Source organism: Sceloporus occidentalis, unplaced genomic scaffold, assembly GCF_023333645.1.
Source record: "Sceloporus occidentalis isolate IW3139 unplaced genomic scaffold, rSceOcc1.0.p SCAF_322, whole genome shotgun sequence".
Taxonomy (NCBI): Eukaryota; Metazoa; Chordata; class Lepidosauria; order Squamata; family Phrynosomatidae; genus Sceloporus; species Sceloporus occidentalis.
The window spans coordinates 578,535-605,700 of NW_028317302.1; the positions used below are offsets into that span (position 1 = coordinate 578,535).

The window sequence follows — 27,166 nt, forward strand, 5'->3', positions numbered from 1 at the left end:
GTAGGTGTTTTTTTTAAATGATGTACAGCATGCATAACAAAATGAACTCTATACAAAACATGCTCTTGCCTGGTTTCGAACCAGAGACCTTTTGCGTGTAAGGCAAACGTGATAACCACTACACTACAGAAACTTGAGGTAGCAGTGGTCTTGTCACCTCTCTGACAGTACTCTTTCTTTGGAAAGAAATGTAGGTGTAGTTTTAAATTCATAAAACAATAAGCTGTTTCTGCTCGGTTTCGAACCGAGAACCTTTCGCGTGTGAGGCGAATGTGATAACCACTACACTACAGACACAAACCTGGCAGACGACACGTTCAAGCGCTTTCAGACAATATTTGTTAATAGAAAATAAGGAGAAAACTACAGGATTGGGTCAGCAAAGTGCTAAGAAACTTCACAGTTGAGTAGGCTACACCCCAGGGAAAATCTGTGACATAGTTATGGTGAAATGTTTACATCCCCTCTACAGTTAAGCTTACATGGCATGCAGTCTCCGCATCAGTAGCACCCGCCTGCCTGGTTTAGAAGTCTGCCTCGGCGCGCGTGGTTGCCCCCTGCTCTCCGGCGCCAGCGCCCCTGCTCCTTCTGGCACGTAGGCGCAACGCCTAGGCTCCCCCCCTTTGGGTAACAACTGCCGGAGTGTCTACGCACTGCCTTTTTCATGTGCTCTGTCTTTGCGGAGAAGGAGTATTTGTAACCATGTGTCCTATTGCTCTGGAGCTCCCTGTTCCTGCCGTGCCGTTTTTTCCGCTATATGTAAATGTTGTGACCATTTTCCTTTGTACTCATGTTCTCTTGACGTGGTATCTGTACACTGCACAGTGTCAATCGTACCTGCTTATTCCCCCCCCCCTCTGATTCTTTTGATTTTCTGTACCCTTCCCCCTGCCTCTTCCCACAAAACTGAAAAACCTTAATAAACATTGATTTACCCAAAAAACATGTTTCTGCCTGGTTTCGAACCAGGGATCTTTTGCGTGTTAGGCAAACGTGATAACCACTACACTACAGACACTTGACTTGGCTACATTTTTCTCACCTCTCTGACAGTACTCTTTCTTTGGAAACATGGTTTAAAAAAACAAAAACAACTCAACGTGTGCTACCTTTGCAAGAAATGCAGGTGTAGTTTTCAATTCATAAAACAACAGTTGTTTCTGCTCGGTTTCGAACCGAGGACCTTTCGCGTGTAAGGCGAATGTGATAACCACTACACTACAGAAACAAACCTGGCAGAGCATGCTTTCAAATGCTTTCAGACAATATGTGTTACTAGAAAGTAAGGAGAAAACTACAGGATTGGGTCAGTAAAGTGCTAAGAAACTTCGCAGTTGAGTAGGCTACACCCCAGGGAAAATCTGTGACATAGTTATGGTGAAATGTTTACATCCCCTCTACAGTTAAGCTTAAATTTTCTCTGATTTTAAGACCCCTGCTAGGAAGTTTTCATTTTTAGCTCCTTTACAAGAATTTGACTTGGGAGCTTAAACACTCTAAGAATCCCATACAGATCATTTCAATTTCCTTTCTTTATGAATTTCAGCAATTTCTAACACTGAACAAATGATATGAACGGCACAGTGATTTCATGGTGCAATGATGGGATTTTCGTGAAATGAGTAGGTGTTTTTTTTAAATGATGTACAGCATGCATAACAAAATGAACTCTATACAAAACATGCTCTTGCCTGGTTTCGAACCAGAGACCTTTTGCATGTAAGGCAAACGTGATAACCACTACACTACAGAAACTTGAGGTAGCAGCGGTCTTGTCACCTCTCTGACAGTACTCTTTCTTTGGAAAGAAATGTAGGTGTAGTTTTAAATTCATAAAACAATAAGCTGTTTCTGCTCGGTTTCGAACCGAGAACCTTTCGCGTGTGAGGCGAATGTGATAACCACTACACTACAGACACAAACCTAGCAGATGACACGTTCAAGCGCTTTCAGAAAATATTTGTTAATAGAAAGTAAGGAGAAAACTACAGGATTGGGTCAGCAAAGTGCTAAGAAACTTCACAGTTGAGTAGGCTACACCACAGGGAAAATCTGTGACATAGTTATGGTGAAATGTTTACATCCCCTCTACAGTTAAGCTTACATGGCATGCAGTCTCCGCATCAGTAGCACCCGCCTGCCTGGTTTAGAAGTCTGCCTCGGCGCGCGTGGTTGCCCCCTGCTCTCCGGCGCCAGCGCCCCTGCTCCTTCTGGCACGTAGGCGCAACGCCTAGGCTCCCCCCCTTTGGGTAACAACTGCCGGAGTGTCTACGCACTGCCTTTTTCATGTGCTCTGTCTTTGCGGAGAAGGAGTATTTGTAACCATGTGTCCTATTGCTCTGGAGCTCCCTGTTCCTGCCGTGCCGTTTTTTCCGCTATATGTAAATGTTGTGACCATTTTCCTTTGTACTCATGTTCTCTCGACGTGGTATCTGTACACTGCACAGTGTCAATCGTACCTGCTTATTCCCCCCCCCCTCTGATTCTTTTGATTTTCTGTACCCTTCCCCCTGCCTCTTCCCACAAAACTGAAAAACCTTACTAAACATTGATTTACCCAAAAAACATGTTTCTGCCTGGTTTCGAACCAGGGATCTTTTGCGTGTTAGGCAAACGTGATAACCACTACACTACAGAAACTTGACCTGGCTACAGTTTTCTCACCTCTCTGACAGTACTCTTTCTTTGGAAACATGGTTTAAAAAAACAAAAACAACTCAACGTGTGCTACCTTTGCAAGAAATGCAGGTGTAGTTTTCAATTCATAAAACAACAGTTGTTTCTGCTCGGTTTCGAACCGAGGACTTTTCGCGTGTAAGGCGAACGTGATAACCACTACACTACAGAAACAAACCTGGCAGAGCATGCTTTCAAATGCTTTCAGACAATATGTGTTACTAGAAAGTAAGGAGAAAACTACAGGATTGGGTCAGTAAAGTGCTAAGAAACTTCGCAGTTGAGTAGGCTACACCCCAGGGAAAATCTGTGACATAGTTATGGTGAAATGTTTACATCCCCTCTACAGTTAAGCTTAAATTTTCTCTGATTTTAAGACCCCTGCTAGGAAGTTTTCATTTTTAGCTCCTTTACAAGAATTTGACTTGGGAGCTTAAACACTCTAAGAATCCCATACAGATCATTTCAATTTCCTTTCTTTATGAATTTCAGCAATTTCTAACACTGAACAAATGATATGAACGGCACAGTGATTTCATGGTGCAATGATGGGATTTTCGTGAAATGAGTAGGTGTTTTTTTTAAATGATGTACAGCATGCATAACAAAATGAACTCTATACAAAACATGCTCTTGCCTGGTTTCGAACCAGAGCCCTTTTGCGTGTAAGGCAAACGTGATAACCACTACACTACAGAAACTTGACCTGGCTACAGTTTTCTCACCTCTCTGACAGTACTCTTTCTTTGGAAAGAAATGTAGGTGTAGTTTTAAATTCATAAAACAATAAGCCGTTTCTGCTCGGTTTCGAACCGAGAACCTTTCGCGCGTGAGGCGAATGTGATAACCACTACACTACAGAAACAAACCTGGCAGATGACACGTTCAAGCGCTTTCAGACAATATTTGTTAATAGAAAGTAAGGAGAAAACTACAGGATTGGGTCAGCAAAGTGCTAAGAAACTTCACAGTTGAGTAGGCTACACCCCAGGGAAAATCTGTGACATAGTTATGGTGAAATGTTTACATCCCCTCTACAGTTAAGCTTAAATTTTCTCTGATTTTAAGAACCCTGCTAAGAAGTTTTCATTTTTAGCTCCTTTACAAGAATTTGACTTGGGAGCTTAAACCCTCTAAGAATCCCATACAGATCATTTCAATTTCCTTTCTTTATGAATTTCAGCAATTTCTAACACTGAACAAATGATATGAACGGCACAGTGATTTCATGGTGCAATGATGGGATTTTCGTGAAATGAGTAGGTGTTTTTTTTAAATGATGTACAGCATGCATGAGAAAAAGAACTCTACACAAAACATGTTCCTGCTGGGACCCGACAGGGTTGCCCCCTCTCACCGATGCTGTTTGTTTTATCACTGGAACCCCTTTTGCAGGCGATACGCCAGAACCCGGACATCTCGGTACTCCAGGTGGGGCGGTCCCACCATAAGGTATTGGGGTATGCTGATGACCTCCTTTTCACGTTGGCCCAGCCCCGCATCTCCCTGCCCTCTGTCCTGCAAGAGCTCGCGACATACAGTGACCTTTCCAACTTCAAAGTCAACATGTCTAAATCTGAGCTCCTGGGTGTTAATGTGCCAGATGCTGTCAGTACCTCCTTGCGCGCGGCTTTCCCCTTCGCATGGTGCGATACTAAATTGAAATACCTAGGAGTGTGGATATCCCCCGATCACTCCCGGCTGTACGCTAAGAACTTCCTGCCGCTCCTTTCCACTATACAGTCCGACTTCCGCAGATGGTCCCGGCTCACTGTCACGTGGCTGGGTAGGGTCAACACTATTCAAATTAATGTGATGCCCAGACTCCTCTACTTGTTCCAGACTCTACCCATACACCTTCCCCCCTCCTTCTTCGCTTCTGTCCGCTCTGCCTTTCTCCGTTTTATATGGGGCCCCCGCTCCCCCCGCATTCGATATAATGTCCTGATCCTGCCCAAGTCGAGAGGTGGTCTGGCTTTGCCGTGTCCGCGTACATACTACCGGACATGCCATCTCTTGCAGATAGTGGAGTGGGCCTGTGGTTCTGGTGGGAAGCGGTGGCTGGAGGTGGAGAGCGGCATGCTGGGCTCGTCGATTAGTTCCTTACCCGGGCGACGCTCAGTGTTTGCGGGGCACCTCTGTCTCTTTTCTCCCGTCTCCTCTTACTCCGATACGCGACAATCCCGATTTCCCTCCGGGCATGGGAGGCGATGTCTTCCCTGAGGTGGCCGCCAGGGGGACGCTAGGCATCCGTGCATACCTCTCCCCATCGGGTCTACAGCCCTTGGAGGCTCTGGTGGGCCCGGCCCCTCCCACGTCCCTGGCGCGCTTCCGCTATGCCCAGCTGGGCAATTTCTTTCGTTCCCTGGGCCGTAAACACCAGGTCCTTAGGGATCTCACCAGGTTTGAAGCGCTGTGCACCCTGACCTCACCCCCCACCTCATGGCGTATCGCTCCTCTATGGCCTCCTCCTCTCGGCTGTTTCCCCCCCCCCACCTCACGAGGGCAAGTGGGAGGCCTCACTGCAACTCACTCTCACCGAGCAACAGTGGGAAAAGATCTGCGTGCTCACTCACCGTTGCTCCCTTAATAACAGGGTCCAGGAGATGTCCTACAAGCTGATGGCCCTGTGGTATAGGCCCCCGTCGACCACAGCCCGGTTCTGTCCCGATAGGAGGGATGAATGCTGGCAGTTTGGTGCATCTCCCTGCTCTTTGCTTCATCTGTGGTGGTCCTGTCCCAGCATAGCTCCCTATTGGTCGGCCATTCACTCCCATGTTCGATCCCTCACCGACAGGGACATTCCCTTTTCGCCGGAATTCCTTCTCCTTCACCCGATTTCGTGGTACAAGAATGCAGTGGTCCGCTACCTTCTGACAGCTGCGAAAGCCCTTATCCCCTTGCATTGGGGTGATTCTTCCCCCCCTACGATTCGGGAGTGGATCCAACGGGTGGAGCGGACTCCAGTTCTTGAGGAATTGATCTATTCTACCACGGAGAGGTCTGAAAAACATAACCGCATCTGGTTTCACTGGTTGCAACTGCTCGCTAGCCCCCAAATTCGCCCATTGCTTGACGGCGTGCCCCCCTGAGCTGCGGCCTCCGAGTTGCCTCCATCCGAAACGTGGTCACTTTGCCCCCTACCAAGCTCCCCCCCCCTTTTTTTTTTTTTTTTTTTCCTTTGTCCTTTCTGTTTCTGCTTTTCCCTTCTTCCCTTCCCTCTCACATCCTTGCTGCCCTCCTTCCCTACAGGTCCAGGGCTATGCCACCAAGGCTAGGTGCTGGGGGTGTCCGTGCAGGTAATCGCGCTGAGCTCACTCGAGGTTGCACAGGGGATGTCGACGTTTTCTTGTCTCGCTTCCCCGTCATCCAAGCATATAGCATCCCCGCACCGTGCATACATGGCATGCAGTCTCCGCATCAGTAGCACCCGCCTGCCTGGTTTAGAAGTCTGCCTCGGCGCGCGTGGTTGCCCCCTGCTCTCCGGCGCCAGCGCCCCTGCTCCTTCTGGCACGTAGGCGCAACGCCTAGGCTCCCCCCCTTTGGGTAACAACTGCCGGAGTGTCTACGCACTGCCTTTTTCATGTGCTCTGTCTTTGCGGAGAAGGAGTATTTGTAACCATGTGTCCTATTGCTCTGGAGCTCCCTGTTCCTGCCGTGCCGTTTTTTCCGCTATATGTAAATGTTGTGACCATTTTCCTTTGTACTCATGTTCTCTCGACGTGGTATCTGTACACTGCACAGTGTCAATCGTACCTGCTTATTTCCCCCCCCCTCTGATTCTTTTGATTTTCTGTACCCTTCCCCCTGCCTCTTCCCACAAAACTGAAAAACCTTAATAAACATTGATCTACCCAAAAAAACATGTTTCTGCCTGGTTTCGAACCAGGGATCTTTTGCGTGTTAGGCAAACGTGATAACCACTACACTACAGAAACTTGACCTGGCTACAACTTTCTCACCTCTCTGACAGTACTCTTTCTTTGGAAACATGGTTTAAAAAAACAAAAACAACTCAACGTGTGCTACCTTTGCAAGAAATGCAGGTGTAGTTTTCAATTCATAAAACAACAGTTGTTTCTGCTCGGTTTCGAACCGAGGACCTTTCGCGTGTAAGGCGAACGTGATAACCACTACACTACAGAAACAAACCTGGCAGAGCATGCTTTCAAATGCTTTCAGACAATATGTGTTACTAGAAAGTAAGGAGAAAACTACAGGATTGGGTCAGTAAAGTGCTAAGAAACTTCGCAGTTGAGTAGGCTACACCCCAGGGAAAATCTGTGACATAGTTATGGTGAAATGTTTACATCCCCTCTACAGTTAAGCTTAAATTTTCTCTGATTTTAAGACCCCTGCTAGGAAGTTTTCATTTTTAGCTCCTTTACAAGAATTTGACTTGGGAGCTTAAACACTCTAAGAATCCCATACAGATCATTTCAATTTCCTTTCTTTATGAATTTCAGCAATTTCTAACACTGAACAAATGATATGAACGGCACAGTGATTTCATGGTGCAATGATGGGATTTTCGTGAAATGAGTAGGTGTTTTGTTTAAATGATGTACAGCATGCATAACAAAATGAACTCTATACAAAACATGCTCTTGCCTGGTTTCGAACCAGAGCCCTTTTGCGTGTAAGGCAAACGTGATAACCACTACACTACAGAAACTTGGGATAGCAGTGGTCTTGTCACCTCTCTGACAGTACTCTTTCTTTGGAAAGAAATGTAGGTGTAGTTTTAAATTCATAAAACAATAAGCTGTTTCTGCTTGGTTTCGAACCAAGAACCTTTCGCGTGTGAGGCGAATGTGATAACCACTACACTACAGACACAAACCTGGCAGACGACACGTTCAAGCGCTTTCAGACAATATTTGTTAATAGAAAGTAAGGAGAAAACTACAGGATTGGGTCAGCAAAGTGCTAAGAAACTTCACAGTTGAGTAGGCTACACCCCAGGGAAAATCTGTGACATAGTTATGGTGAAATGTTTACATCCCCTCTACAGTTAAGCTTAAATTTTCTCTGATTTTAAGAACCCTGCTAAGAAGTTTTCATTTTTAGCTCCTTTACAAGAATTTGACTTGGGAGCTTAAACCCTCTAAGAATCCCATACAGATCATTTCAATTTCCTTTCTTTATGAATTTCAGCAATTTCTAACACTGAACAAATGATATGAACGGCACAGTGATTTCATGGTGCAATGATGGGATTTTCGTGAAATGAGTAGGTGTTTTTTTTAAATGATGTACAGCATGCATGAGAAAAAGAACTCTACACAAAACATGTTCCTGCTGGGACCCGACAGGGTTGCCCCCTCTCACCGATGCTGTTTGTTTTATCACTGGAACCCCTTTTGCAGGCGATACGCCAGAACCCGGACATCTCGGTACTCCAGGTGGGGCGGTCCCACCATAAGGTATTGGGGTATGCTGATGACCTCCTTTTCACGTTGGCCCAGCCCCGCATCTCCCTGCCCTCTGTCCTGCAAGAGCTCGCGACATACAGTGTCCTTTCCAACTTCAAAGTCAACATGTCTAAATCTGAGCTCCTGGGTGTTAATGTGCCAGATGCTGTCAGTACCTCCTTGCGCGCGGCTTTCCCCTTCGCATGGTGCGATACTAAATTGAAATACCTAGGAGTGTGGATATCCCCCGATCACTCCCGGCTGTACGCCAACAACTTCCTGCCGCTCCTTTCCACTATACAGTCCGACTTCCGCAGATGGTCCCGGCTCACTGTCACGTGGCTGGGTAGGGTCAACACTATTAAAATTAATGTGATGCCCAGACTCCTCTACTTGTTCCAGACTCTACCCATACACCTTCCCCCCTCCTTCTTCGCTTCTGTCCGCTCTGCCTTTCTCCGTTTTATATGGGGCCCCCGCTCCCCCCGCATTCGATATAATGTCCTGATCCTGCCCAAGTCGAGAGGTGGTCTGGCTTTGCCGTGTCCGCGTACATACTACCGGGCATGCCATCTCTTGCGGATAGTGGAGTGGGCCTGTGGTTCTGGTGGGAAGCGGTGGCTGGAGGTGGAGAGCGGCATGCTGGGCTCGTCGATTAGTTCCTTACCCGGGCGACGCTCAGTGTTTTGCGGGGCACCTCTGTCTCTTTTCTCCCGTCTCCTCTTACTCCGATACGCGACAATCCCGATTTCCCTCCGGGCATGGGAGGCGATGTCTTCCCTGAGGTGGCCGCCAGGGGGACGCTAGGCATCCGTGCATACCTCTCCCCATCGGGTCTACAGCCCTTGGAGGCTCTGGTGGGCCCGGCCCCTCCCACGTCCCTGGCGCGCTTCCGCTATGCCCAGCTGGGCAATTTCTTTCGTTCCCTGGGCCGTAAACACCAGGTCCTTAGGGATCTCACCAGGTTTGAAGCCCTGTGCACCCTGACCTCGCCCCCACCTCATGGCGTATCGCTCCTCTATGGCCTCCTCCTCTCGGCTGTTTTTCCCTCCCCCCCACCTAACGAGGGCAAGTGGGAGGCCTCACTGCAACTCACTCTCACCGAGCAACAGTGGGAAAAGATCTGCGTGCTCACTCACCGTTGCTCCCTTAATAACAGGGTCCAGGAGATGTCCTACAAGCTGATGGCCCTGTGGTATAGGCCCCCGTCGACCACAGCCCGGTTCTGTCCCGATAGGAGGGATGAATGCTGGCAGTTTGGTGCATCTCCCTGCTCTTTGCTTCATCTGTGGTGGTCCTGTCCCAGCATAGCTCCCTATTGGTCGGCCATTCACTCCCATGTTCGATCCCTCACCGACAGGGACATTCCCTTTTCGCCGGAATTCCTTCTCCTTCACCCGATTTCGTGGTACAAGAATGCAGTGGTCCGCTACCTTCTGACAGCTGCGAAAGCCCTTATCCCCTTGCATTGGGGTGATTCTTCCCCCCCTACGATTCGGGAGTGGATCCAACGGGTGGAGCGGACTCCAGTTCTTGAGGAATTGATCTATTCTACCACGGAGAGGTCTGAAAAACATAACCGCATCTGGTTTAACTGGTTGCAACTGCTCGCTAGCCCCCAAATTCGCCCATTGCTTGACGGCGTGCCCTCCTGAGCTGCGGCCTCCGAGTTGCCTCCATCCGAAACGTGGTCACTTTGCCCCCTACCGAGCTCCCCCCCTTTTTTTTTTTCCTTTGTCCTTTCTGTTTCCGCTTTTCCCTTCTTCCCTTCCCTCTCACATCCTTGCTGCCCTCCTTCCCTACAGGTCCAGGGCTATGCCACCAAGGCTAGGTGCTGGGGGTGTCCGTGCAGGTTATCGCGCTGAGCTCACTCGAGGTTGCACAGGGGATGTCGACGTTTTCTTGTCTCGCTTCCCCGTCATCCAACCCTATAGCATCCCCGCACCGTGCATACATGGCATGCAGTCTCCGCATCAGTAGCACCCGCCTGCCTGGTTTAGAAGTCTGCCTCGGCGCGCGTGGTTGCCCCCTGCTCTCCGGCGCCAGCGCCCCTGCTCCTTCTGGCACGTAGGCGCAACGCCTAGGCTCCCCCCCTTTGGGTAACAACTGCCGGAGTGTCTACGCACTGCCTTTTTCATGTGCTCTGTCTTTGCGGAGAAGGAGTATTTGTAACCATGTGTCCTATTGCTCTGGAGCTCCCTGTTCCTGCCGTGCCGTTTTTTCCGCTATATGTAAATGTTGTGACCATTTTCCTTTGTACTCATGTTCTCTCGACGTGGTATCTGTACACTGCACAGTGTCAATCGTACCTGCTTATTCCCCCCCCTCTCTGATTCTTTTGATTTTCTGTACCCTTCCCCCTGCCTCTTCCCACAAAACTGAAAAACCTTAATAAACATTGATTTACCCAAAAAACATGTTTCTGCCTGGTTTCGAACCAGGGATCTTTTGCGTGTTAGGCAAACGTGATAACCACTACACTACAGAAACTTGACCTGGCTACATTTTTCTCACCTCTCTGACAGTACTCTTTCTTTGGAAACATGGTTTTAAAAAACAAAAACAACTCAACGTGTGCTACCTTTGCAAGAAATGCAGGTGTAGTTTTCAATTCATAAAACAACAGTTGTTTCTGCTCGGTTTGGAACCGAGGACCTTTCGCATGTAAGGCGAATGTGATAACCACTACACTACAGAAACAAACCTGGCAGAGCATGCTTTCAAATGCTTTCAGACAATATGTGTTACTAGAAAGTAAGGAGAAAACTACAGGATTGGGTCAGTAAAGTGCTAAGAAACTTCGCAGTTGAGTAGGCTACACCCCAGGGAAAATCTGTGACATAGTTATGGTGAAATGTTTACATCCCCTCTACAGTTAAGCTTAAATTTTCTCTGATTTTAAGACCCCTGCTAGGAAGTTTTCATTTTTAGCTCCTTTACAAGAATTTGACTTGGGAGCGTAAACACTCTAAGAATCCCATACAGATCATTTCAATTTCCTTTCTTTATGAATTTCAGCAATTTCTAACACTGAACAAATCATATGAACGGCACAGTGATTTCATGGTGCAATGATGGGATTTTCGTGAAATGAGTAGGTGTTTTTTTTAAATGATGTACAGCATGCATAACAAAATGAACTCTATACAAAACATGCTCTTGCCTGGTTTCGAACCAGAGACCTTTTGCGTGTAAGGCAAACGTGATAACCACTACACTACAGAAACTTGAGGTAGCAGTGGTCTTGTCACCTCTCTGACAGTACTCTTTCTTTGGAAAGAAATGTAGGTGTAGTTTTAAATTCATAAAACAATAAGCTGTTTCTGCTCGGTTTCGAACCGAGAACCTTTCGCGTGTGAGGCGAATGTGATAACCACTACACTACAGACACAAACCTGGCAAACGACACGTTCAAGCGCTTTCAGACAATATTTGTTAATAGAAAATAAGGAGAAAACTACAGGATTGGGTCAGCAAAGTGCTAAGAAACTTCACAGTTGAGTAGGCTACACCCCAGGGAAAATCTGTGACATAGTTATGGTGAAATGTTTACATCCCCTCTACAGTTAAGCTTACATGGCATGCAGTCTCCGCATCAGTAGCACCCGCCTGCCTGGTTTAGAAGTCTGCCTCGGCGCGCGTGGTTGCCCCCTGCTCTCCGGCGCCAGCGCCCCTGCTCCTTCTGGCACGTAGGCGCAACGCCTAGGCTCCCCCCCTTTGGGTAACAACTGCCGGAGTGTCTACGCACTGCCTTTTTCATGTGCTCTGTCTTTGCGGAGAAGGAGTATTTGTAACCATGTGTCCTATTGCTCTGGAGCTCCCTGTTCCTGCCGTGCCGTTTTTTCCGCTATATGTAAATGTTGTGACCATTTTCCTTTGTACTCATGTTCTCTCGACGTGGTATCTGTACACTGCACAGTGTCAATCGTACCTGCTTATTCCCCCCCCCCTCTGATTCTTTTGATTTTCTGTACCCTTCCCCCTGCCTCTTCCCACAAAACTGAAAAACCTTAATAAACATTGATTTACCCAAAAAACATGTTTCTGCCTGGTTTCGAACCAGGGATCTTTTGCGTGTTAGGCAAACGTGATAACCACTACACTACAGACACTTGACTTGGCTACATTTTTCTCACCTCTCTGACAGTACTCTTTCTTTGGAAACATGGTTTAAAAAAACAAAAACAACTCAACGTGTGCTACCTTTGCAAGAAATGCAGGTGTAGTTTTCAATTCATAAAACAACAGTTGTTTCTGCTCGGTTTCGAACCGAGGACCTTTCGCGTGTAAGGCGAATGTGATAACCACTACACTACAGAAACAAACCTGGCAGAGCATGCTTTCAAATGCTTTCAGACAATATGTGTTACTAGAAAGTAAGGAGAAAACTACAGGATTGGGTCAGTAAAGTGCTAAGAAACTTCGCAGTTGAGTAGGCTACACCCCAGGGAAAATCTGTGACATAGTTATGGTGAAATGTTTACATCCCCTCTACAGTTAAGCTTAAATTTTCTCTGATTTTAAGACCCCTGCTAGGAAGTTTTCATTTTTAGCTCCTTTACAAGAATTTGACTTGGGAGCTTAAACACTCTAAGAATCCCATACAGATCATTTCAATTTCCTTTCTTTATGAATTTCAGCAATTTCTAACACTGAACAAATGATATGAACGGCACAGTGATTTCATGGTGCAATGATGGGATTTTCGTGAAATGAGTAGGTGTTTTTTTTAAATGATGTACAGCATGCATAACAAAATGAACTCTATACAAAACATGCTCTTGCCTGGTTTCGAACCAGAGACCTTTTGCATGTAAGGCAAACGTGATAACCACTACACTACAGAAACTTGAGGTAGCAGCGGTCTTGTCACCTCTCTGACAGTACTCTTTCTTTGGAAAGAAATGTAGGTGTAGTTTTAAATTCATAAAACAATAAGCTGTTTCTGCTCGGTTTCGAACCGAGAACCTTTCGCGTGTGAGGCGAATGTGATAACCACTACACTACAGACACAAACCTGGCAGACGACACGTTCAAGCGCTTTCAGAAAATATTTGTTAATAGAAAGTAAGGAGAAAACTACAGGATTGGGTCAGCAAAGTGCTAAGAAACTTCACAGTTGAGTAGGCTACACCCCAGGGAAAATCTGTGACATAGTTATGGTGAAATGTTTACATCCCCTCTACAGTTAAGCTTACATGGCATGCAGTCTCCGCATCAGTAGCACCCGCCTGCCTGGTTTAGAAGTCTGCCTCGGCGCGCGTGGTTGCCCCCTGCTCTCCGGCGCCAGCGCCCCTGCTCCTTCTGGCACGTAGGCGCAACGCCTAGGCTCCCCCCCTTTGGGTAACAACTGCCGGAGTGTCTACGCACTGCCTTTTTCATGTGCTCTGTCTTTGCGGAGAAGGAGTATTTGTAACCATGTGTCCTATTGCTCTGGAGCTCCCTGTTCCTGCCGTGCCGTTTTTTCCGCTATATGTAAATGTTGTGACCATTTTCCTTTGTACTCATGTTCTCTCGACGTGGTATCTGTACACTGCACAGTGTCAATCGTACCTGCTTATTCCCCCCCCCCTCTGATTCTTTTGATTTTCTGTACCCTTCCCCCTGCCTCTTCCCACAAAACTGAAAAACCTTAATAAACATTGATTTACCCAAAAAACATGTTTCTGCCTGGTTTCGAACCAGGGATCTTTTGCGTGTTAGGCAAACGTGATAACCACTACACTACAGAAACTTGACCTGGCTACAGTTTTCTCACCTCTCTGACAGTACTCTTTCTTTGGAAACATGGTTTAAAAAAACAAAAACAACTCAACGTGTGCTACCTTTGCAAGAAATGCAGGTGTAGTTTTCAATTCATAAAACAACAGTTGTTTCTGCTCGGTTTCGAACCGAGGACTTTTCGCGTGTAAGGCGAACGTGATAACCACTACACTACAGAAACAAACCTGGCAGAGCATGCTTTCAAATGCTTTCAGACAATATGTGTTACTAGAAAGTAAGGAGAAAACTACAGGATTGGGTCAGTAAAGTGCTAAGAAACTTCGCAGTTGAGTAGGCTACACCCCAGGGAAAATCTGTGACATAGTTATGGTGAAATGTTTACATCCCCTCTACAGTTAAGCTTAAATTTTCTCTGATTTTAAGACCCCTGCTAGGAAGTTTTCATTTTTAGCTCCTTTACAAGAATTTGACTTGGGAGCTTAAACACTCTAAGAATCCCATACAGATCATTTCAATTTCCTTTCTTTATGAATTTCAGCAATTTCTAACACTGAACAAATGATATGAACGGCACAGTGATTTCATGGTGCAATGATGGGATTTTCGTGAAATGAGTAGGTGTTTTTTTTAAATGATGTACAGCATGCATAACAAAATGAACTCTATACAAAACATGCTCTTGCCTGGTTTCGAACCAGAGCCCTTTTGCGTGTAAGGCAAACGTGATAACCACTACACTACAGAAACTTGACCTGGCTACAGTTTTCTCACCTCTCTGACAGTACTCTTTCTTTGGAAAGAAATGTAGGTGTAGTTTTAAATTCATAAAACAATAAGCCGTTTCTGCTCGGTTTCGAACCGAGAACCTTTCGCGCGTGAGGTGAATGTGATAACCACTACACTACAGAAACAAACCTGGCAGACGACACGTTCAAGCGCTTTCAGACAATATTTGTTAATAGAAAGTAAGGAGAAAACTACAGGATTGGGTCAGCAAAGTGCTAAGAAACTTCACAGTTGAGTAGGCTACACCCCAGGGAAAATCTGTGACATAGTTATGGTGAAATGTTTACATCCCCTCTACAGTTAAGCTTAAATTTTCTCTGATTTTAAGAACCCTGCTAAGAAGTTTTCATTTTTAGCTCCTTTACAAGAATTTGACTTGGGAGCTTAAACCCTCTAAGAATCCCATACAGATCATTTCAATTTCCTTTCTTTATGAATTTCAGCAATTTCTAACACTGAACAAATGATATGAACGGCACAGTGATTTCATGGTGCAATGATGGGATTTTCGTGAAATGAGTAGGTGTTTTTTTTAAATGATGTACAGCATGCATGAGAAAAAGAACTCTACACAAAACATGTTCCTGCTGGGACCCGACAGGGTTGCCCCCTCTCACCGATGCTGTTTGTTTTATCACTGGAACCCCTTTTGCAGGCGATACGCCAGAACCCGGACATCTCGGTACTCCAGGTGGGGCGGTCCCACCATAAGGTATTGGGGTATGCTGATGACCTCCTTTTCACGTTGGCCCAGCCCCGCATCTCCCTGCCCTCTGTCCTGCAAGAGCTCGCGACATACAGTGACCTTTCCAACTTCAAAGTCAACATGTCTAAATCTGAGCTCCTGGGTGTTAATGTGCCAGATGCTGTCAGTACCTCCTTGCGCGCGGCTTTCCCCTTCGCATGGTGCGATACTAAATTGAAATACCTAGGAGTGTGGATATCCCCCGATCACTCCCGGCTGTACGCTAAGAACTTCCTGCCGCTCCTTTCCACTATACAGTCCGACTTCCGCAGATGGTCCCGGCTCACTGTCACGTGGCTGGGTAGGGTCAACACTATTCAAATTAATGTGATGCCCAGACTCCTCTACTTGTTCCAGACTCTACCCATACACCTTCCCCCCTCCTTCTTCGCTTCTGTCCGCTCTGCCTTTCTCCGTTTTATATGGGGCCCCCGCTCCCCCCGCATTCGATATAATGTCCTGATCCTGCCCAAGTCGAGAGGTGGTCTGGCTTTGCCGTGTCCGCGTACATACTACCGGACATGCCATCTCTTGCAGATAGTGGAGTGGGCCTGTGGTTCTGGTGGGAAGCGGTGGCTGGAGGTGGAGAGCGGCATGCTGGGCTCGTCGATTAGTTCCTTACCCGGGCGACGCTCAGTGTTTGCGGGGCACCTCTGTCTCTTTTCTCCCGTCTCCTCTTACTCCGATACGCGACAATCCCGATTTCCCTCCGGGCATGGGAGGCGATGTCTTCCCTGAGGTGGCCGCCAGGGGGACGCTAGGCATCCGTGCATACCTCTCCCCATCGGGTCTACAGCCCTTGGAGGCTCTGGTGGGCCCGGCCCCTCCCACGTCCCTGGCGCGCTTCCGCTATGCCCAGCTGGGCAATTTCTTTCGTTCCCTGGGCCGTAAACACCAGGTCCTTAGGGATCTCACCAGGTTTGAAGAGCTGTGCACCCTGACCTCACCCCCCACCTCATGGCGTATCGCTCCTCTATGGCCTCCTCCTCTCGGCTGTTTCCCCCCCCCACCTCACGAGGGCAAGTGGGAGGCCTCACTGCAACTCACTCTCACCGAGCAACAGTGGGAAAAGATCTGCGTGCTCACTCACCGTTGCTCCCTTAATAACAGGGTCCAGGAGATGTCCTACAAGCTGATGGCCCTGTGGTATAGGCCCCCGTCGACCACAGCCCGGTTCTGTCCCGATAGGAGGGATGAATGCTGGCAGTTTGGTGCATCTCCCTGCTCTTTGCTTCATCTGTGGTGGTCCTGTCCCAGCATAGCTCCCTATTGGTCGGCCATTCACTCCCATGTTCGATCCCTCACCGACAGGGACATTCCCTTTTCGCCGGAATTCCTTCTCCTTCACCCGATTTCGTGGTACAAGAATGCAGTGGTCCGCTACCTTCTGACAGCTGCGAAAGCCCTTATCCCCTTGCATTGGGGTGATTCTTCCCCCCCTACGATTCGGGAGTGGATCCAACGGTGGAGCGGACTCCAGTTCTTGAGGAATTGATCTATTCTACCACGGAGAGGTCTGAAAAACATAACCGCATCTGGTTTCACTGGTTGCAACTGCTCGCTAGCCCCCAAATTCGCCCATTGCTTGACGGCGTGCCCCCCTGAGCTGCGGCCTCCGAGTTGCCTCCATCCGAAACGTGGTCACTTTGCCCCCTACCAAGCTCCCCCCCCTTTTTTTTTTTTTTTTTTCCTTTGTCCTTTCTGTTTCTGCTTTTCCCTTCTTCCCTTCCCTCTCACATCCTTGCTGCCCTCCTTCCCTACAGGTCCAGGGCTATGCCACCAAGGCTAGGTGCTGGGGGTGTCCGTGCAGGTAATCGCGCTGAGCTCACTCGAGGTTGCACAGGGGATGTCGACGTTTTCTTGTCTCGCTTCCCCGTCATCCAAGCATATAGCATCCCCGCACCGTGCATACATGGCATGCAGTCTCCGCATCAGTAGCACCCGCCTGCCTGGTTTAGAAGTCTGCCTCGGCGCGCGTGGTTGCCCCCTGCTCTCCGGCGCCAGCGCCCCTGCTCCTTCTGGCACGTAGGCGCAACGCCTAGGCTCCCCCCCTTTGGGTAACAACTGCCGGAGTGTCTACGCACTGCCTTTTTCATGTGCTCTGTCTTTGCGGAGAAGGAGTATTTGTAACCATGTGTCCTATTGCTCTGGAGCTCCCTGTTCCTGCCGTGCCGTTTTTTCCGCTATATGTAAATGTTGTGACCATTTTCCTTTGTACTCATGTTCTCTCGACGTGGTATCTGTACACTGCACAGTGTCAATCGTACCTGCTTATTCCCCCCCCCCTCTGATTCTTTTGATTTTCTGTACCCTTCCCCCTGCCTCTTCCCACAAAACTGAAAAACCTTAATAAACATTGATTTACCCAAAAAACATGTTTCTGCCTGGTTTCGAACCAGGGATCTTTTGCGTGTTAGGCAAACGTGATAACCACTACACTACAGAAACTTGACCTGGCTACAGTTTTCTCACCTCTCTGACAGTACTCTTTCTTTGGAAACATGGTTTAAAAAAACAAAAACAACTCAACGTGTGCTACCTTTGCAAGAAATGCAGGTGTAGTTTTCAATTCATAAAACAACAGTTGTTTCTGCTCGGTTTCGAACCGAGGACCTTTCGCGTGTAAGGCGAATGTGATAACCACTACACTACAGAAACAAACCTGGCAGAGCATGCTTTCAAATGCTTTCAGACAATATGTGTTACTAGAAAGTAAGGAGAAAACTACAGGATTGGGTCAGTAAAGTGCTAAGAAACTTCGCAGTTGAGTAGGCTACACCCCAGGGAAAATCTGTGACATAGTTATGGTGAAATGTTTACATCCCCTCTACAGTTAAGCTTAAATTTTCTCTGATTTTAAGACCCCTGCTAGGAAGTTTTCATTTTTAGCTCCTTTACAAGAATTTGACTTGGGAGCTTAAACACTCTAAGAATCCCATACAGATCATTTCAATTTCCTTTCTTTATGAATTTCAGCAATTTCTAACACTGAACAAATGATATGAACGGCACAGTGATTTCATGGTGCAATGATGGGATTTTCGTGAAATGAGTAGGTGTTTTTTTTAAATGATGTACAGCATGCATAACAAAATGAACTCTATACAAAACATGCTCTTGCCTGGTTTCGAACCAGAGACCTTTTGCATGTAAGGCAAACGTGATAACCACTACACTACAGAAACTTGAGGTAGCAGCGGTCTTGTCACCTCTCTGACAGTACTCTTTCTTTGGAAAGAAATGTAGGTGTAGTTTTAAATTCATAAAACAATAAGCTGTTTCTGCTCGGTTTCGAACCGAGAACCTTTCGCGTGTGAGGCGAATGTGATAACCACTACACTACAGACACAAACCTAGCAGATGACACGTTCAAGCGCTTTCAGAAAATATTTGTTAATAGAAAGTAAGGAGAAAACTACAGGATTGGGTCAGCAAAGTGCTAAGAAACTTCACAGTTGAGTAGGCTACACCCCAGGGAAAATCTGTGACATAGTTATGGTGAAATGTTTACATCCCCTCTACAGTTAAGCTTACATGGCATGCAGTCTCCGCATCAGTAGCACCCGCCTGCCTGGTTTAGAAGTCTGCCTCGGCGCGCGTGGTTGCCCCCTGCTCTCCGGCGCCAGCGCCCCTGCTCCTTCTGGCACGTAGGCGCAACGCCTAGGCTCCCCCCCTTTGGGTAACAACTGCCGGAGTGTCTACGCACTGCCTTTTTCATGTGCTCTGTCTTTGCGGAGAAGGAGTATTTGTAACCATGTGTCCTATTGCTCTGGAGCTCCCTGTTCCTGCCGTGCCGTTTTTTCCGCTATATGTAAATGTTGTGACCATTTTCCTTTGTACTCATGTTCTCTCGACGTGGTATCTGTACACTGCACAGTGTCAATCGTACCTGCTTATTCCCCCCCCCCCTCTGATTCTTTTGATTTTCTGTACCCTTCCCCCTGCCTCTTCCCACAAAACTGAAAAACCTTAATAAACATTGATTTACCCAAAAAACATGTTTCTGCCTGGTTTCGAACCAGGGATCTTTTGCGTGTTAGGCAAACGTGATAACCACTACACTACAGAAACTTGACCTGGCTACATTTTTCTCACCTCTCTGACAGTACTCTTTCTTTGGAAACATGGTTTTAAAAAACAAAAACAACTCAACGTGTGCTACCTTTGCAAGAAATGCAGGTGTAGTTTTCAATTCATAAAACAACAGTTGTTTCTGCTCGGTTTCGAACCGAGGACCTTTACGCATGTAAGGCGAATGTGATAACCACTACACTACAGAAACAAACCTGGCAGAGAATGCTTTCAAATGCTTTCAGACAATATGTGTTACTAGAAAGTAAGGAGAAAACTACAGGATTGGGTCAGTAAAGTGCTAAGAAACTTCGCAGTTGAGTAGGCTACACCCCAGGGAAAATCTGTGACATAGTTATGGTGAAATGTTTACATCCCCTCTACAGTTAAGCTTAAATTTTCTCTGATTTTAAGACCCCTGCTAGGAAGTTTTCATTTTTAGCTCCTTTACAAGAATTTGACTTGGGAGCGTAAACACTCTAAGAATCCCATACAGATCATTTCAATTTCCTTTCTTTATGAATTTCAGCAATTTCTAACACTGAACAAATGATATGAACGGCACAGTGATTTCATGGTGCAATGATGGGATTTTCGTGAAATGAGTAGGTGTTTTTTTTAAATGATGTACAGCATGCATAACAAAATGAACTCTATACAAAACATGCTCTTGCCTGGTTTCGAACCAGAGACCTTTTGCGTGTAAGGCAAACGTGATAACCACTACACTACAGAAACTTGAGGTAGCAGTGGTCTTGTCACCTCTCTGACAGTACTCTTTCTTTGGAAAGAAATGTAGGTGTAGTTTTAAATTCATAAAACAATAAGCTGTTTCTGCTCGGTTTCGAACCGAGAACCTTTCGCGTGTGAAGCGAATGTGATAACCACTACACTACAGACACAAACCTGGCAGACGACACGTTCAAGCGCTTTCAGACAATATTTGTTAATAGAAAATAAGGAGAAAACTACAGGATTGGGTCAGCAAAGTGCTAAGAAACTTCACAGTTGAGTAGGCTACACCCCAGGGAAAATCTGTGACATAGTTATGGTGAAATGTTTACATCCCCTCTACAGTTAAGCTTACATGGCATGCAGTCTCCGCATCAGTAGCACCCGCCTGCCTGGTTTAGAAGTCTGCCTCGGCGCGCGTGGTTGCCCCCTGCTCTCCGGCGCCAGCGCCCCTGCTCCTTCTGGCACGTAGGCGCAACGCCTAGGCTCCCCCCCTTTGGGTAACAACTGCCGGAGTGTCTACGCACTGCCTTTTTCATGTGCTCTGTCTTTGCGGAGAAGGAGTATTTGTAACCATGTGTCCTATTGCTCTGGAGCTCCCTGTTCCTGCCGTGCCGTTTTTTCCGCTATATGTAAATGTTGTGACCATTTTCCTTTGTACTCATGTTCTCTCGACGTGGTATCTGTACACTGCACAGTGTCAATCGTACCTGCTTATTCCCCCCCCCTCTGATTCTTTTGATTTTCTGTACCCTTCCCCCTGCCTCTTCCCACAAAACTGAAAAACCTTAATAAACATTGATTTACCCAAAAAACATGTTTCTGCCTGGTTTCGAACCAGGGATCTTTTGCGTGTTAGGCAAACGTGATAACCACTACACTACAGACACTTGACTTGGCTACATTTTTCTCACCTCTCTGACAGTACTCTTTCTTTGGAAACATGGTTTAAAAAAACAAAAACAACTCAACGTGTGCTACCTTTGCAAGAAATGCAGGTGTAGTTTTCAATTCATAAAACAACAGTTGTTTCTGCTCGGTTTCGAACCGAGGACCTTTCGCGTGTAAGGCGAATGTGATAACCACTACACTACAGAAACAAACCTGGCAGAGCATGCTTTCAAATGCTTTCAGACAATATGTGTTACTAGAAAGTAAGGAGAAAACTACAGGATTGGGTCAGTAAAGTGCTAAGAAACTTCGCAGTTGAGTAGGCTACACCCCAGGGAAAATCTGTGACATAGTTATGGTGAAATGTTTACATCCCCTCTACAGTTAAGCTTAAATTTTCTCTGATTTTAAGACCCCTGCTAGGAAGTTTTCATTTTTAGCTCCTTTACAAGAATTTGACTTGGGAGCTTAAACACTCTAAGAATCCCATACAGATCATTTCAATTTCCTTTCTTTATGAATTTCAGCAATTTCTAACACTGAACAAATGATATGAACGGCACAGTGATTTCATGGTGCAATGATGGGATTTTCGTGAAATGAGTAGGTGTTTTTTTTAAATGATGTACAGCATGCATACCAAAATGAACTCTATACAAAACATGCTCTTGCCTGGTTTCGAACCAGAGACCTTTTGCATGTAAGGCAAACGTGATAACCACTACACTACAGAAACTTGAGGTAGCAGCGCTCTTGTCACCTCTCTGACAGTACTCTTTCTTTGGAAAGAAATGTAGGTGTAGTTTTAAATTCATAAAACAATAAGCTGTTTCTGCTCGGTTTCGAACCGAGAACCTTTCGCGTGTGAGGCGAATGTGATAACCACTACACTACAGACACAAACCTAGCAGATGACACGTTCAAGCGCTTTCAGAAAATATTTGTTAATAGAAAGTAAGGAGAAAACTACAGGATTGGGTCAGCAAAGTGCTAAGAAACTTCACAGTTGAGTAGGCTACACCCCAGGGAAAATCTGTGACATAGTTATGGTGAAATGTTTACATCCCCTCTACAGTTAAGCTTACATGGCATGCAGTCTCCGCATCAGTAGCACCCGCCTGCCTGGTTTAGAAGTCTGCCTCGGCGCGCGTGGTTGCCCCCTGCTCTCCGGCGCCAGCGCCCCTGCTCCTTCTGGCACGTAGGCGCAACGCCTAGGCTCCCCCCCTTTGGGTAACAACTGCCGGAGTGTCTACGCACTGCCTTTTTCATGTGCTCTGTCTTTGCGGAGAAGGAGTATTTGTAACCATGTGTCCTATTGCTCTGGAGCTCCCTGTTCCTGCCGTGCCGTTTTTTCCGCTATATGTAAATGTTGTGACCATTTTCCTTTGTACTCATGTTCTCTCGACGTGGTATCTGTACACTGCACAGTGTCAATCGTACCTGCTTATTCCCCCCCCCCTCTGATTCTTTTGATTTTCTGTACCCTTCCCCCTGCCTCTTCCCACAAAACTGAAAAACCTTAATAAACATTGATTTACCCAAAAAACATGTTTCTGCCTGGTGTCGAACCAGGGATCTTTTGCGTGTTAGGCAAACGTGATAACCACTACACTACAGAAACTTGACCTGGCTATGGTTTTCTCACCTCTCTGACAGTACTCTTTCTTTGGAAACATGGTTTAAAAAAACAAAAACAACTCAACGTGTGCTACCTTTGCAAGAAATGCAGGTGTAGTTTTCAATTCATAAAACAACAGTTGTTTCTGCTCGGTTTCGAACCGAGGACCTTTCGCGTGTAAGGCGAACGTGATAACCACTACACTACAGAAACAAACCTGGCAGAGCATGCTTTCAAATGCTTTCAGACAATATGTGTTACTAGAAAGTAAGGAGAAAACTACAGGATTGGGTCAGTAAAGTGCTAAGAAACTTCGCAGTTGAGTAGGCTACACCCCAGGGAAAATCTGTGACATAGTTATGGTGAAATGTTTACATCCCCTCTACAGTTAAGCTTAAATTTTCTCTGATTTTAAGACCCCTGCTAGGAAGTTTTCATTTTTAGCTCCTTTACAAGAATTTGACTTGGGAGCTTAAACACTCTAAGAATCCCATACAGATCATTTCAATTTCCTTTCTTTATGAATTTCAGCAATTTCTAACACTGAACAAATGATATGAACGGCACAGTGATTTCATGGTGCAATGATGGGATTTTCGTGAAATGAGTAGGTGTTTTTTTTAAATGATGTACAGCATGCATAACAAAATGAACTCTATACAAAACATGCTCTTGCCTGGTTTCGAACCAGAGCCCTTTTGCGTGTAATGCAAACGTGATAACCACTACACTACAGAAACTTGACCTGGCAACAGTTTTCTCACCTCTCTGACAGTACTCTTTCTTTGGAAAGAAATGTAGGTGTAGTTTTAAATTCATAAAACAATAAGCTGTTTCTGCTCGGTTTCGAACCGAGAACCTTTCGCGTGTGAGGCGAATGTGATAACCACTACACTACAGAAACAAACCTGGCAGACGACACGTTCAAGCGCTTTCAGACAATATTTGTTAATAGAAAGTAAGGAGAAAACTACAGGATTGGGTCAGCAAAGTGCTAAGAAACTTCACAGTTGAGTAGGCTACACCCCAGGGAAAATCTGTGACATAGTTATGGTGAAATGTTTACATCCCCTCTACAGTTAAGCTTAAATTTTCTCTGATTTTAAGAACCCTGCTAAGAAGTTTTCATTTTTAGCTCCTTTACAAGAATTTGACTTGGGAGCTTAAACCCTCTAAGAATCCCATACAGATCATTTCAATTTCCTTTCTTTATGAATTTCAGCAATTTCTAACACTGAACAAATGATATGAACGGCACAGTGATTTCATGGTGCAATGATGGGATTTTCGTGAAATGAGTAGGTGTTTTTTTTAAATGATGTACAGCATGCATGAGAAAAAGAACTCTACACAAAACATGTTCCTGCTGGGACCCGACAGGGTTGCCCCCTCTCACCGATGCTGTTTGTTTTATCACTGGAACCCCTTTTGCAGGCGATACGCCAGAACCCGGACATCTCGGTACTCCAGGTGGGGCGGTCCCACCATAAGGTATTGGGGTATGCTGATGACCTCCTTTTCACGTTGGCCCAGCCCCGCATCTCCCTGCCCTCTGTCCTGCAAGAGCTCGCGACATACAGTGTCCTTTCCAACTTCAAAGTCAACATGTCTAAATCTGAGCTCCTGGGTGTTAATGTGCCAGATGCTGTCAGTACCTCCTTGCGCGCGGCTTTCCCCTTCGCATGGTGCGATACTAAATTGAAATACCTAGGAGTGTGGATATCCCCCGATCACTCCCGGCTGTACGCCAACAACTTCCTGCCGCTCCTTTCCACTATACAGTCCGACTTCCGCAGATGGTCCCGGCTCACTGTCACGTGGCTGGGTAGGGTCAACACTATTAAAATTAATGTGATGCCCAGACTCCTCTACTTGTTCCAGACTCTACCCATACACCTTCCCCCCTCCTTCTTCGCTTCTGTCCGCTCTGCCTTTCTCCGTTTTATATGGGGCCCCCGCTCCCCCCGCATTCGATATAATGTCCTGATCCTGCCCAAGTCGAGAGGTGGTCTGGCTTTGCCGTGTCCGCGTACATACTACCGGGCATGCCATCTCTTGCGGATAGTGGAGTGGGCCTGTGGTTCTGGTGGGAAGCGGTGGCTGGAGGTGGAGAGCGGCATGCTGGGCTCGTCGATTAGTTCCTTACCCGGGCGACGCTCAGTGTTTTGCGGGGCACCTCTGTCTCTTTTCTCCCGTCTCCTCTTACTCCGATACGCGACAATCCCGATTTCCCTCCGGGCATGGGAGGCGATGTCTTCCCTGAGGTGGCCGCCAGGGGGACGCTAGGCATCCGTGCATACCTCTCCCCATCGGGTCTACAGCCCTTGGAGGCTCTGGTGGGCCCGGCCCCTCCCACGTCCCTGGCGCGCTTCCGCTATGCCCAGCTGGGCAATTTCTTTCGTTCCCTGGGCCGTAAACACCAGGTCCTTAGGGATCTCACCAGGTTTGAAGCGCTGTGCACCCTGACCTCGCCCCCACCTCATGGCGTATCGCTCCTCTATGGCCTCCTCCTCTCGGCTGTTTTTCCCTCCCCCCCACCTAACGAGGGCAAGTGGGAGGCCTCACTGCAACTCACTCTCACCGAGCAACAGTGGGAAAAGATCTGCGTGCTCACTCACCGTTGCTCCCTTAATAACAGGGTCCAGGAGATGTCCTACAAGCTGATGGCCCTGTGGTATAGGCCCCCGTCGACCACAGCCCGGTTCTGTCCCGATAGGAGGGATGAATGCTGGCAGTTTGGTGCATCTCCCTGCTCTTTGCTTCATCTGTGGTGGTCCTGTCCCAGCATAGCTCCCTATTGGTCGGCCATTCACTTCCATGTTCGATCCCTCACCGACAGGGACATTCCCTTTTCGCCGGAATTCCTTCTCCTTCACCCGATTTCGTGGTACAAGAATGCAGTGGTCCGCTACCTTCTGACAGCTGCGAAAGCCCTTATCCCCTTGCATTGGGGTGATTCTTCCCCCCCTACGATTCGGGAGTGGATCCAACGGGTGGAGCGGACTCCAGTTCTTGAGGAATTGATCTATTCTACCACGGAGAGGTCTGAAAAACATAACCGCATCTGGTTTCACTGGTTGCAACTGCTCGCTAGCCCCCAAATTCGCCCATTGCTTGACGGCGTGCCCTCCTGAGCTGCGGCCTCCGAGTTGCCTCCATCCGAAACGTGGTCACTTTGCCCCCTACCGAGCTCCCCCCCCTTTTTTTTTTTCCTTTGTCCTTTCTGTTTCCGCTTTTCCCTTCTTCCCTTCCCTCTCACATCCTTGCTGCCCTCCTTCCCTACAGGTCCAGGGCTATGCCACCAAGGCTAGGTGCTGGGGGTGTCCGTGCAGGTTATCGCGCTGAGCTCACTCGAGGTTGCACAGGGGATGTCGACGTTTTCTTGTCTCGCTTCCCCGTCATCCAACCCTATAGCATCCCCGCACCGTGCATACATGGCATGCAGTCTCCGCATCAGTAGCACCCGCCTGCCTGGTTTAGAAGTCTGCCTCGGCGCGCGTGGTTGCCCCCTGCTCTCCGGCGCCAGCGCCCCTGCTCCTTCTGGCACGTAGGCGCAACGCCTAGGCTCCCCCCCTTTGGGTAACAACTGCCGGAGTGTCTACGCACTGCCTTTTTCATGTGCTCTGTCTTTGCGGAGAAGGAGTATTTGTAACCATGTGTCCTATTGCTCTGGAGCTCCCTGTTCCTGCCGTGCCGTTTTTTCCGCTATATGTAAATGTTGTGACCATTTTCCTTTGTACTCATGTTCTCTCGACGTGGTATCTGTACACTGCACAGTGTCAATCGTACCTGCTTATTCCCCCCCCCCTCTGATTCTTTTGATTTTCTGTACCCTTCCCCCTGCCTCTTCCCACAAAACTGAAAAACCTTAATAAACATTGATTTACCCAAAAAACATGTTTCTGCCTGGTTTCGAACCAGGGATCTTTTGCGTGTTAGGCAAACGTGATAACCACTACACTACAGAAACTTGACCTGGCTACATTTTTCTCACCTCTCTGACAGTACTCTTTCTTTGGAAACATGGTTTTAAAAAACAAAAACAACTCAACGTGTGCTACCTTTGCAAGAAATGCAGGTGTAGTTTTCAATTCATAAAAGAACAGTTGTTTCTGCTCGGTTTGGAACCGAGGACCTTTCGCATGTAAGGCGAATGTGATAACCACTACACTACAGAAACAAACCTGGCAGAGCATGCTTTCAAATGCTTTCAGACAATATGTGTTACTAGAAAGTAAGGAGAAAACTACAGGATTGGGTCAGTAAAGTGCTAAGAAACTTCGCAGTTGAGTAGGCTACACCCCAGGGAAAATCTGTGACATAGTTATGGTGAAATGTTTACATCCCCTCTACAGTTAAGCTTAAATTTTCTCTGATTTTAAGACCCCTGCTAGGAAGTTTTCATTTTTAGCTCCTTTACAAGAATTTGACTTGGGAGCGTAAACACTCTAAGAATCCCATACAGATCATTTCAATTTCCTTTCTTTATGAATTTCAGCAATTTCTAAC

The 27,166-nt window shown here is 47.0% G+C and overlaps 43 non-coding genes across 43 annotated transcripts; all 43 read right to left on the reverse strand.

Annotated features, from left to right (window-relative positions):
- Positions 1 to 60: 60 nt before the first annotated feature.
- On the reverse strand, positions 61 to 133 carry TRNAV-UAC (transfer RNA valine (anticodon UAC)). The gene has a single exon. It is a non-coding gene; the product is annotated as a tRNA-Val (tRNA).
- A 91-nt stretch (positions 134 to 224) lies between these two features.
- Positions 225 to 297, reverse strand: TRNAV-CAC (transfer RNA valine (anticodon CAC)). The gene has a single exon. It is a non-coding gene; the product is annotated as a tRNA-Val (tRNA).
- Positions 298 to 945: 648 nt separating this feature from the next.
- TRNAV-AAC (transfer RNA valine (anticodon AAC)) lies at positions 946 to 1,018 on the reverse strand. Its single transcript has one exon. It is a non-coding gene; the product is annotated as a tRNA-Val (tRNA).
- Positions 1,019 to 1,155: 137 nt separating this feature from the next.
- On the reverse strand, positions 1,156 to 1,228 carry TRNAV-UAC (transfer RNA valine (anticodon UAC)). Its single transcript has one exon. It is a non-coding gene; the product is annotated as a tRNA-Val (tRNA).
- A 454-nt stretch (positions 1,229 to 1,682) lies between these two features.
- TRNAV-UAC (transfer RNA valine (anticodon UAC)) lies at positions 1,683 to 1,755 on the reverse strand. Its single transcript has one exon. It is a non-coding gene; the product is annotated as a tRNA-Val (tRNA).
- A 91-nt stretch (positions 1,756 to 1,846) lies between these two features.
- TRNAV-CAC (transfer RNA valine (anticodon CAC)) lies at positions 1,847 to 1,919 on the reverse strand. Its single transcript has one exon. It is a non-coding gene; the product is annotated as a tRNA-Val (tRNA).
- Positions 1,920 to 2,567: 648 nt separating this feature from the next.
- Positions 2,568 to 2,640, reverse strand: TRNAV-AAC (transfer RNA valine (anticodon AAC)). Its single transcript has one exon. It is a non-coding gene; the product is annotated as a tRNA-Val (tRNA).
- Positions 2,641 to 2,777: 137 nt separating this feature from the next.
- Positions 2,778 to 2,850, reverse strand: TRNAV-UAC (transfer RNA valine (anticodon UAC)). Its single transcript has one exon. It is a non-coding gene; the product is annotated as a tRNA-Val (tRNA).
- Positions 2,851 to 3,304: 454 nt separating this feature from the next.
- Positions 3,305 to 3,377, reverse strand: TRNAV-UAC (transfer RNA valine (anticodon UAC)). Its single transcript has one exon. It is a non-coding gene; the product is annotated as a tRNA-Val (tRNA).
- A 91-nt stretch (positions 3,378 to 3,468) lies between these two features.
- On the reverse strand, positions 3,469 to 3,541 carry TRNAV-CAC (transfer RNA valine (anticodon CAC)). The gene has a single exon. It is a non-coding gene; the product is annotated as a tRNA-Val (tRNA).
- Positions 3,542 to 6,541: 3,000 nt separating this feature from the next.
- On the reverse strand, positions 6,542 to 6,614 carry TRNAV-AAC (transfer RNA valine (anticodon AAC)). The gene has a single exon. It is a non-coding gene; the product is annotated as a tRNA-Val (tRNA).
- A 137-nt stretch (positions 6,615 to 6,751) lies between these two features.
- Positions 6,752 to 6,824, reverse strand: TRNAV-UAC (transfer RNA valine (anticodon UAC)). The gene has a single exon. It is a non-coding gene; the product is annotated as a tRNA-Val (tRNA).
- Positions 6,825 to 7,278: 454 nt separating this feature from the next.
- TRNAV-UAC (transfer RNA valine (anticodon UAC)) lies at positions 7,279 to 7,351 on the reverse strand. Its single transcript has one exon. It is a non-coding gene; the product is annotated as a tRNA-Val (tRNA).
- Positions 7,352 to 7,442: 91 nt separating this feature from the next.
- Positions 7,443 to 7,515, reverse strand: TRNAV-CAC (transfer RNA valine (anticodon CAC)). Its single transcript has one exon. It is a non-coding gene; the product is annotated as a tRNA-Val (tRNA).
- Positions 7,516 to 10,507: 2,992 nt separating this feature from the next.
- TRNAV-AAC (transfer RNA valine (anticodon AAC)) lies at positions 10,508 to 10,580 on the reverse strand. The gene has a single exon. It is a non-coding gene; the product is annotated as a tRNA-Val (tRNA).
- A 137-nt stretch (positions 10,581 to 10,717) lies between these two features.
- TRNAV-UAC (transfer RNA valine (anticodon UAC)) lies at positions 10,718 to 10,790 on the reverse strand. Its single transcript has one exon. It is a non-coding gene; the product is annotated as a tRNA-Val (tRNA).
- Positions 10,791 to 11,244: 454 nt separating this feature from the next.
- On the reverse strand, positions 11,245 to 11,317 carry TRNAV-UAC (transfer RNA valine (anticodon UAC)). The gene has a single exon. It is a non-coding gene; the product is annotated as a tRNA-Val (tRNA).
- A 91-nt stretch (positions 11,318 to 11,408) lies between these two features.
- On the reverse strand, positions 11,409 to 11,481 carry TRNAV-CAC (transfer RNA valine (anticodon CAC)). Its single transcript has one exon. It is a non-coding gene; the product is annotated as a tRNA-Val (tRNA).
- Positions 11,482 to 12,129: 648 nt separating this feature from the next.
- TRNAV-AAC (transfer RNA valine (anticodon AAC)) lies at positions 12,130 to 12,202 on the reverse strand. Its single transcript has one exon. It is a non-coding gene; the product is annotated as a tRNA-Val (tRNA).
- A 137-nt stretch (positions 12,203 to 12,339) lies between these two features.
- On the reverse strand, positions 12,340 to 12,412 carry TRNAV-UAC (transfer RNA valine (anticodon UAC)). Its single transcript has one exon. It is a non-coding gene; the product is annotated as a tRNA-Val (tRNA).
- A 454-nt stretch (positions 12,413 to 12,866) lies between these two features.
- On the reverse strand, positions 12,867 to 12,939 carry TRNAV-UAC (transfer RNA valine (anticodon UAC)). Its single transcript has one exon. It is a non-coding gene; the product is annotated as a tRNA-Val (tRNA).
- Positions 12,940 to 13,030: 91 nt separating this feature from the next.
- On the reverse strand, positions 13,031 to 13,103 carry TRNAV-CAC (transfer RNA valine (anticodon CAC)). The gene has a single exon. It is a non-coding gene; the product is annotated as a tRNA-Val (tRNA).
- A 648-nt stretch (positions 13,104 to 13,751) lies between these two features.
- TRNAV-AAC (transfer RNA valine (anticodon AAC)) lies at positions 13,752 to 13,824 on the reverse strand. Its single transcript has one exon. It is a non-coding gene; the product is annotated as a tRNA-Val (tRNA).
- A 137-nt stretch (positions 13,825 to 13,961) lies between these two features.
- Positions 13,962 to 14,034, reverse strand: TRNAV-UAC (transfer RNA valine (anticodon UAC)). Its single transcript has one exon. It is a non-coding gene; the product is annotated as a tRNA-Val (tRNA).
- A 454-nt stretch (positions 14,035 to 14,488) lies between these two features.
- Positions 14,489 to 14,561, reverse strand: TRNAV-UAC (transfer RNA valine (anticodon UAC)). The gene has a single exon. It is a non-coding gene; the product is annotated as a tRNA-Val (tRNA).
- Positions 14,562 to 14,652: 91 nt separating this feature from the next.
- Positions 14,653 to 14,725, reverse strand: TRNAV-CAC (transfer RNA valine (anticodon CAC)). Its single transcript has one exon. It is a non-coding gene; the product is annotated as a tRNA-Val (tRNA).
- A 2,995-nt stretch (positions 14,726 to 17,720) lies between these two features.
- On the reverse strand, positions 17,721 to 17,793 carry TRNAV-AAC (transfer RNA valine (anticodon AAC)). The gene has a single exon. It is a non-coding gene; the product is annotated as a tRNA-Val (tRNA).
- Positions 17,794 to 17,930: 137 nt separating this feature from the next.
- Positions 17,931 to 18,003, reverse strand: TRNAV-UAC (transfer RNA valine (anticodon UAC)). Its single transcript has one exon. It is a non-coding gene; the product is annotated as a tRNA-Val (tRNA).
- A 454-nt stretch (positions 18,004 to 18,457) lies between these two features.
- Positions 18,458 to 18,530, reverse strand: TRNAV-UAC (transfer RNA valine (anticodon UAC)). The gene has a single exon. It is a non-coding gene; the product is annotated as a tRNA-Val (tRNA).
- A 91-nt stretch (positions 18,531 to 18,621) lies between these two features.
- Positions 18,622 to 18,694, reverse strand: TRNAV-CAC (transfer RNA valine (anticodon CAC)). Its single transcript has one exon. It is a non-coding gene; the product is annotated as a tRNA-Val (tRNA).
- A 649-nt stretch (positions 18,695 to 19,343) lies between these two features.
- On the reverse strand, positions 19,344 to 19,416 carry TRNAV-AAC (transfer RNA valine (anticodon AAC)). The gene has a single exon. It is a non-coding gene; the product is annotated as a tRNA-Val (tRNA).
- Positions 19,417 to 19,553: 137 nt separating this feature from the next.
- On the reverse strand, positions 19,554 to 19,627 carry TRNAV-UAC (transfer RNA valine (anticodon UAC)). The gene has a single exon. It is a non-coding gene; the product is annotated as a tRNA-Val (tRNA).
- Positions 19,628 to 20,081: 454 nt separating this feature from the next.
- On the reverse strand, positions 20,082 to 20,154 carry TRNAV-UAC (transfer RNA valine (anticodon UAC)). Its single transcript has one exon. It is a non-coding gene; the product is annotated as a tRNA-Val (tRNA).
- A 91-nt stretch (positions 20,155 to 20,245) lies between these two features.
- On the reverse strand, positions 20,246 to 20,318 carry TRNAV-CAC (transfer RNA valine (anticodon CAC)). The gene has a single exon. It is a non-coding gene; the product is annotated as a tRNA-Val (tRNA).
- A 647-nt stretch (positions 20,319 to 20,965) lies between these two features.
- On the reverse strand, positions 20,966 to 21,038 carry TRNAV-AAC (transfer RNA valine (anticodon AAC)). Its single transcript has one exon. It is a non-coding gene; the product is annotated as a tRNA-Val (tRNA).
- A 137-nt stretch (positions 21,039 to 21,175) lies between these two features.
- TRNAV-UAC (transfer RNA valine (anticodon UAC)) lies at positions 21,176 to 21,248 on the reverse strand. The gene has a single exon. It is a non-coding gene; the product is annotated as a tRNA-Val (tRNA).
- A 454-nt stretch (positions 21,249 to 21,702) lies between these two features.
- Positions 21,703 to 21,775, reverse strand: TRNAV-UAC (transfer RNA valine (anticodon UAC)). Its single transcript has one exon. It is a non-coding gene; the product is annotated as a tRNA-Val (tRNA).
- A 91-nt stretch (positions 21,776 to 21,866) lies between these two features.
- On the reverse strand, positions 21,867 to 21,939 carry TRNAV-CAC (transfer RNA valine (anticodon CAC)). Its single transcript has one exon. It is a non-coding gene; the product is annotated as a tRNA-Val (tRNA).
- Positions 21,940 to 22,587: 648 nt separating this feature from the next.
- On the reverse strand, positions 22,588 to 22,660 carry TRNAV-AAC (transfer RNA valine (anticodon AAC)). Its single transcript has one exon. It is a non-coding gene; the product is annotated as a tRNA-Val (tRNA).
- A 137-nt stretch (positions 22,661 to 22,797) lies between these two features.
- Positions 22,798 to 22,870, reverse strand: TRNAV-UAC (transfer RNA valine (anticodon UAC)). The gene has a single exon. It is a non-coding gene; the product is annotated as a tRNA-Val (tRNA).
- Positions 22,871 to 23,488: 618 nt separating this feature from the next.
- TRNAV-CAC (transfer RNA valine (anticodon CAC)) lies at positions 23,489 to 23,561 on the reverse strand. Its single transcript has one exon. It is a non-coding gene; the product is annotated as a tRNA-Val (tRNA).
- A 2,993-nt stretch (positions 23,562 to 26,554) lies between these two features.
- Positions 26,555 to 26,627, reverse strand: TRNAV-AAC (transfer RNA valine (anticodon AAC)). Its single transcript has one exon. It is a non-coding gene; the product is annotated as a tRNA-Val (tRNA).
- Positions 26,628 to 26,764: 137 nt separating this feature from the next.
- TRNAV-UAC (transfer RNA valine (anticodon UAC)) lies at positions 26,765 to 26,837 on the reverse strand. Its single transcript has one exon. It is a non-coding gene; the product is annotated as a tRNA-Val (tRNA).
- Positions 26,838 to 27,166: the final 329 nt, after the last annotated feature.